The 7500-nt window shown below is 42.0% G+C and overlaps 2 non-coding genes across 2 annotated transcripts in view; one reads left to right on the forward strand and one right to left on the reverse strand.

Moving 5' to 3' along the window:
- Positions 1-134, reverse strand: part of LOC123687445 — a 1906-nt gene extending 1772 nt beyond the window's left edge. Inside the window, exon 1 of the ribosomal RNA XR_006749170.1 lies at positions 1-134. This exon is cut by the window's left edge and continues 1772 nt beyond it. This is a non-coding gene — a ribosomal RNA (small subunit ribosomal RNA).
- A 3635-nt stretch (positions 135-3769) lies between these two features.
- LOC123687849 lies at positions 3770-3888 on the forward strand. The gene has a single exon (XR_006749555.1). It is a non-coding gene; the product is annotated as a 5S ribosomal RNA (ribosomal RNA).
- The last annotated feature ends 3612 nt before the right edge of the window (positions 3889-7500 follow it).

Consider the following 7500-nt stretch of genomic DNA (forward strand, 5'->3'; position numbering starts at 1 on the left):
TGTGGGTACGATCTAAGGAACCATAACTGATTTAATGAGCCTTTCGCGGTTTCACCTTAATTTGGCTTGTACTGAGACATGCATGGCTTAATCTTTGAGACAAGCATATGACTACTGGCAGGATCAACCAGGGAACTGCGTGCTTATACGATCGGTCCACGAGATTGCCGGTATGGCCAAACCCGTTCGCCTCTCGTCATGTGGCACTAGCCATGTCGATTGACTTCGACTAGCGCCGCACATCAGTAAGTGCAAGTCCTCGACGAAACGACGTAACAGCCCCCAGTCAGCATGAGACTCAAGCTATATATACATCATCATCATCTCGGACAAAACACCGATCAAAAATGAGAAAGTTTCTAGAAACAATCCCTCGCCAAGGCGTCCATATATAATACGAACCCCCGGCTATCAACTAATTTCTTATACACATTCCATCTCGACCCTTCGCTATACATGTGAATATAACGACACGGTGATTCGAGATTCAACAATATTTGTCGCTCGGAACGAATTGAGTGGTTGCAAATTTTTTGTGAACATAACCCGCAACGGGCAGAGGATCACGATTTTAAGGTTGGTCGCTTAAAGGCCATTCGACTACAAAGAGACGAAGCGGACCGCGACCTCGCTGCATGAGGTTGACGAAAGCGACCCAAGATGCGAAAGCCGAAACCAACACACCTTGCCAGTACCCAAACGCCGAGGTCGGATTCGGGTCTACCACTTACCAACTGAATATCATCCTAAAAAGAACTCCAAACAGTCTAGGACAGGACCCATTCTCCACCCCTTCTATATATGTCAGGAGAACCCCGGATTCCCCTCCAGACACGATTTAGCAAACTTTTCCCGATCGATCCGACCCACCGAGGCCGTTTCGACCGTTCGCCGCGCCTACTAGAGCTGATTTCTTCGGACTCCGATCAGAAAATCCGCCGATGCATGTCGTTAACACCTAGTCCGCCTCGTCCGATCGATCGAGGCCGTTTCGACCGTTCGCCGCGCCTACTAGAGCTGATTTCTTCGGACTCCGATCAGAAAATCCGCCGATGCATGTCGTTAACACCTAGTCCGCCTCGTCCGATCGATCTAGGCCGTCTCGAACCACCCATCGCGCATCGAAAGTCGCATCTCTCGAACTCCGATCCGGAAATCGGCCGATGCATCACGTTAACTATTTCTTATATATCTAATATAATATACATGGAGACGGTAAGAATTCTTTTAATCGAAGATATACATATACTTCTCATCAATATCCAAAAGCTTATCGAAAAATAAATTACTCAACTTTTACGTGAAGAATCGTTCACCCAAACCTTATCCCCTATATATGTCAGGAGAACCCAAGGTTCCCCTCCAGACACGATTTAGCAAACTTTTCCCGATCGATCCGACCCACCGAGGCCGTCTCGACCGTCCGCTGCGCCTACTAGGGCCGATTTCTTCGGACTCCGATCAGAAAATATACCGATGCATGTCGTTAACACCTAGTCCGCCTCGTCCGATCTATCTAAACAGTCTCGACGCACCCAACACTCTTTCAAAGTCGGATTACTCGGACTCAATCTGAAAATGGACCGATGCATGACGTCAACACTTAGCCCGCCTCGTCTGATCTATCTAAGCCATCTCGACCCACCCAACACGCCTTCCAAGTCGGATCACTCGGACTTCGATCTGAAAATCTCCGGACTCATTTTTATGAATATCCCCAGTCAGTAAGAACGTTATTTCGCCAATATATACCAACAATAAACCATATTCCAATAGCTGAACCAAAAATATAATTCCCGATCCAAACGTTCTGCATCGCCCAACGCGACCACCTTCCCTATATATGTCAGGAGAGCACAGGGTTCCCCTCCAGACAACACTTACGCTCTATCCCCGACTCTCGGTCGATCGATAGGCCAGGTCAGCGGTGTCTGTTTCGGCCGAAGCTCGGACTTTGGTCAAAATGTTCCGATACAAAATTTGAACCAAGATAGATACAGATATGATTCCTTCTTAAATATACGTTGATTATCGAACAGAATATGGTAAATATTTTGCGATGACCGAGGATTTCATGAATTTTTTTTTTTTTTCGAAAAAATTTTCTATTATCGGAATTTCCTCAAATTTCATTTGGTTGCCTCCTAATGCTTATTAAAAATGATAACCAACAATCAGAATCATTATTTATCATTTATTTCAATTTTTATAATGAAAAACGTTCACGTCCTTTCGCGCCTCTCGATCGTCGTTTACGTGATGCATCGGTCAGCCCTAGTTTACGTGGTGCATCGGTAAGATCGAGTTCACGTTCTGCATCGGTCTGCCCGAGTTTACGTGGTGCATCGGTAAGATCGAGATTACGTGGTGCATCGGTAAGATCGAGTTCACGTTCTGCATCGGTCTGCCTGAGTTTACGTGGTGCATCGGTATGATCGAGTTTACGTTCTGCATCGGTGTGATCTAGTTTACGTTGTGCATCGGTAAGATCGAGATTACGTGAAGCATCGGTATGATCGAGTTTACGTTCTGCATCGGTCTGGACTCTGAGATATATTTTCGACGTGAAAATGTTCCGATACAACTTTTGAACCAGGATAGTTAGAGAGATGATTTTTTCTGGGATGTACGTTGATTGGGGAATGGATTGTGGAAAATAACTTGCCATGACCGAGGTGTTCTCGAATTTTTTTTTTTTTTCGAAAAATATTTTCTGATTTTGGATTTCACTCAAATTTGATTTCGTTGCCTTCTAATGTGTTCTAAAAGAGTAAATCAGTAATCAGAATCGAAAAATATTTTTCGGATTTTTTTTTTTTTGAAAAAAAATTTTCTGATTTTGGAATTTCCTCAAATTTGATTTGGTTGCCTTCTAATGTGTTTTTAAAGCGTAAATCAGTAATCAGAATCAATATTCATTGTCGACTTTAATTTTTATAAGGAAAAATGTTCACGTCCTTAAACGCCTCCCCATCATTAGCCCGAGTCCAAGTCGATGTCAGTCCCGAGCGGACGGTGTCAGATACTACCTATCGCCCCGGTCTGGACTTGGCGAGGTATTTCGACGTGAAATGTTCCGATACAACTTTTGAACCAGGATAGTTAGAGAGATGATTTCTTCTATGTTGTACGTTGATTGTGGAATGGATTGTGGGAAATAACTTGCCATGACCCAGGTGTTCTTGAATTTTTTTTTTTTTCGAAAAAAATTTTCTGATCTTGAAATTTCCTCAAATCTGATTGCGTTGCCTTCTAATGTGTACTAAAAGAGTAAATCAGTAATCAGAATCAATATTCATTGTCGACTTTAATTTTTATAAGGAAAAATGTTCACGTCCTTAAACGCCTCTCCATCGTTACCCCGACTCCAAGACGATGTTAGACCGGAGCGGACGGTGTCAAATGCGACCGATCTCCCCGGTCTGGACTTAGCGAGATATTCCGACGTGAAATGTTCCGATACAAAAATTTAACTGTGATAGTTAGAGAGATGGTTCCTTTTGTGATGTACGTTGATTGTGTAATAGAATATGGAAATAAACTTGAGATGACCGAGGTCTTCTGGGATTTTTTTTTTTTTTCGAAAAATATTTTTCGATTTCGGAAATCCCTCAAATTTCATTGAGATATGTCCTAATGTGTTCTTAAAACTTAAATCAACAATCAGAATTAATATCCAAAAGTTATTTCATTTTTTATAAGGAAAAACGTTCACGTCCTTTCCGCTCCCAAAAAGTGAGATATCATAGAAAATATCGCTATATTTGTTGTTTACGGCCATACCACGCTGAAATTGCCAGTTCTCGTCAGAACACTGAAGCCAAGCAGCGTCGGGCGCGGTTAGTACTTGGATGGGTGACCGCTTGGGAACACCGCGTGCTGTAAGCTTTTTTTTTACGTTCTGCATCGGTCTGCCGAGATAACGTGGTGCATCGGTATGATCGAGTTTACGTTCTGCATCGGTAAGATCGAGATTACGTGATGCATCGGTAAGATTGAGATTACGTGGTGCATCGGTAAGATCGAGTTTACGTGGTGCATCGGTAAGATCCAATTCACGTTCTGCATCGGTAAGATCCAGTTCACGTGGTGCATCGGTAAGATCGAGATTACGTGGTGCATCGGTAAGATCGAGTTTACGTGGTGCATCGGTAAGATCCAATTCACGTTCTGCATCGGTAAGATCCAGTTCACGTGGTGCATCGGTAAGATTGAGATTACGTGGTGCATCGGTAAGATCGAGTTTACGTGGTGCATCGGTAAGATCCAATTCACGTTCTGCATCGGTAAGATCCAGTTCACGTGGTGCATCGGTAAGATTGAGATTACGTGGTGCATCGGTAAGATCGAGTTTACGTGGTGCATCGGTAAGATCCAATTCACGTTCTGCATCGGTAAGATCCAGTTCACGTGGTGCATCGGTAAGATCGAGATTACGTGGTGCATCGGTAAGATCGAGTTTACGTGGTGCATCGGTAAGATCCAATTCACGTTCTGCATCGGTAAGATCCAGTTCACGTGGTGCATCGGTAAGATTGAGATTACGTGGTGCATCGGTAAGATCCAGTTCACGTGGTGCATCGGTAAGATGGAGATTACGTGGTGCATCGGTAAGATCGAGATTACGTGGTGCATCGGTAAGATCTACTTAACGTTCTGCATCGGTCTGCCCTTGTTTACGTGGTGCATCGGTAAGATCGAGATTACGTGAAGCATCGGTATGATCGAGTTTACGTTCTGCATCGGTCTGCCCGATATTACGTGGTGCATCGGTCTGCCCTAGTTTACGTGGTGCATCGGTTTGGACTTAGAGATATATTTTCGACGTGAAAATGTTCCGATACAACTTTTGAACCAGGATAGTTAGAGAGATGATTTTTTCTGGGATGTACGTGGATCGGGGAATGGATTGTGGGAAATAACTTGCCATGACCGAGGTGTCCTCGAATTTTTTTTTTTTTCGAAAAAAATTTTCTGATTGTGGAATTTTCTCAAATTTGATTTGGTTGCCTCCTAATGTGTTCTAAAAGAGTAAATCAGTAATCGGAATCGAAAAATATTTTTCGGATTTTTTTTTTTTTCGAAAAAAATTTTCTGATCGTGGAATTTCCTCAAATTCGATTTGGTTGCCTTCTAATGTGTTTTTAAAGCGTAAATCAGTAATCAGAATCAATATTCATTGTCGACTTTAATTTTTATAAGGAAAAATGTTCACGTCCTTAAACGCCTCCCCATCATCAGCCCGAGTCCAAGTCGATGTCAGTCCCGAGCGGACGGTGTCAGATACTACCTATCGCCGAGGTCTGGACTTGGCGAGATATTACGACGTGAAATGTTCCGATACAACTTTTGAACCAGGATAGTTAGAGAGATGATTTCTTCTATGTTGTACGTTGATTGTGGAATGAAATACGGAAAATAACTCGCCATGACCGAGGTGATTACGATTTTTTTTTTTTTTCGAAAAAAATTTTCTGATCGTGGAATTTTCTCAAATTTGATTTGGTTGCCTCCTTATATGTTCTAGTAGCGATAATCAACAATCAGAATCAAAATCCATGGTCGGGTTTGATTTTTATAAGGAAAAATGTTCACGTCCTTTTTTACAACCCCGACTCATTGACGATGTTAGAACCGAGCCGGCGGTGTCAGATACGACCGATCGCCCCGGTCCCGATCGTCATTTACGTTGTGCATCGGTCTGCCCGAGATTACGTGGTGCATCGGTATGATCGAGTTTACGTGGTGCATCGGTAAGATCCAATTCACGTTCTGCATCGGTAAGATCCAATTCACGTTCTGCATCGGTAAGATCCAGTTCACGTGGTGCATCGGTAAGATGGAGATTACGTGGTGCATCGGTAAGATCGAGATTACGTGGTGCATCGGTAAGATCTACTTTACGTTCTGCATCGGTCTGCCCTTGTTTACGTGGTGCATCGGTAAGATCGAGATTACGTGAAGCATCGGTATGATCGAGTTTACGTTCTGCATCGGTCTGCCCGATATTACGTGGTGCATCGGTCTGCCCTAGTTTACGTGGTGCATCGGTTTGGACTTAGAGATATATTTTCGACGTGAAAATGTTCCGATACAACTTTTGAACCAGGATAGTTAGAGAGATGATTTTTTCTGGGATGTACGTGGATCGGGGAATGGATTGTGGGAAATAACTTGCCATGACCGAGGTGTCCTCGAATTTTTTTTTTTTTCGAAAAAAATTTTCTGATTGTGGAATTTTCTCAAATTTGATTTGGTTGCCTCCTAATGTGTTCTAAAAGAGTAAATCAGTAATCGGAATCGAAAAATATTTTTCGGATTTTTTTTTTTTTCGAAAAAAATTTTCTGATCGTGGAATTTCCTCAAATTCGATTTGGTTGCCTTCTAATGTGTTTTTAAAGCGTAAATCAGTAATCAGAATCAATATTCATTGTCGACTTTAATTTTTATAAGGAAAAATGTTCACGTCCTTAAACGCCTCCCCATCATCAGCCCGAGTCCAAGTCGATGTCAGTCCCGAGCGGACGGTGTCAGATACTACCTATCGCCGAGGTCTGGACTTGGCGAGATATTACGACGTGAAATGTTCCGATACAACTTTTGAACCAGGATAGTTAGAGAGATGATTTCTTCTATGTTGTACGTTGATTGTGGAATGAAATACGGAAAATAACTCGCCATGACCGAGGTGATTACGATTTTTTTTTTTTTTCGAAAAAAATTTTCTGATCGTGGAATTTTCTCAAATTTGATTTGGTTGCCTCCTTATATGTTCTAGTAGCGATAATCAACAATCAGAATCAAAATCCATGGTCGGGTTTGATTTTTATAAGGAAAAATGTTCACGTCCTTTTTTACAACCCCGACTCATTGACGATGTTAGAACCGAGCCGGCGGTGTCAGATACGACCGATCGCCCCGGTCCCGATCGTCATTTACGTTGTGCATCGGTCTGCCCGAGATTACGTGGTGCATCGGTCTGGACTTAGAGATATATTTTCGACGTGAAAATGTTCCGATACAACTTTTGAACTAGGATAGTTAGAGAGATGATTTTTTCTGGGATGTACGTTGATTGGGGAATGGATTGTGGGAAATAACTTGCCATGACCGAGGTGTTCTCGAATTTTTTTTTTTTTTTCGAAAAAAATTTTCTGATTGTGGAATTTTCTCAAATTTGATTTGGTTGCCTCCTAATGTGTTCTAATAGCGATAATCAACAATCAGAATCAAAATCCATGGTCGGGTTTGATTTTTATAAGGAATAATGTTCACGTCCTTTTTCGCCTATGTTCTTTTTCGACGTGAAAAGTTCCGATACAACTTTTGAACCAGGATAGTTAGAGAGATGATTTTTTCTGGGATGTATGTTGATTGACGTACGAAACTTGGAAAAAAAATAGAAAAGACCGAGGTACTCTAGAAAAAAAATTTATTGAAAATATTTTTTTGATTTCGGAATTAATTCGAAATTCATTCAGATGTCTTCTATCAATATCG

Source organism: Harmonia axyridis, chromosome X (assembly GCF_914767665.1).
Source record: "Harmonia axyridis chromosome X, icHarAxyr1.1, whole genome shotgun sequence".
Taxonomy (NCBI): Eukaryota; Metazoa; Arthropoda; class Insecta; order Coleoptera; family Coccinellidae; genus Harmonia; species Harmonia axyridis.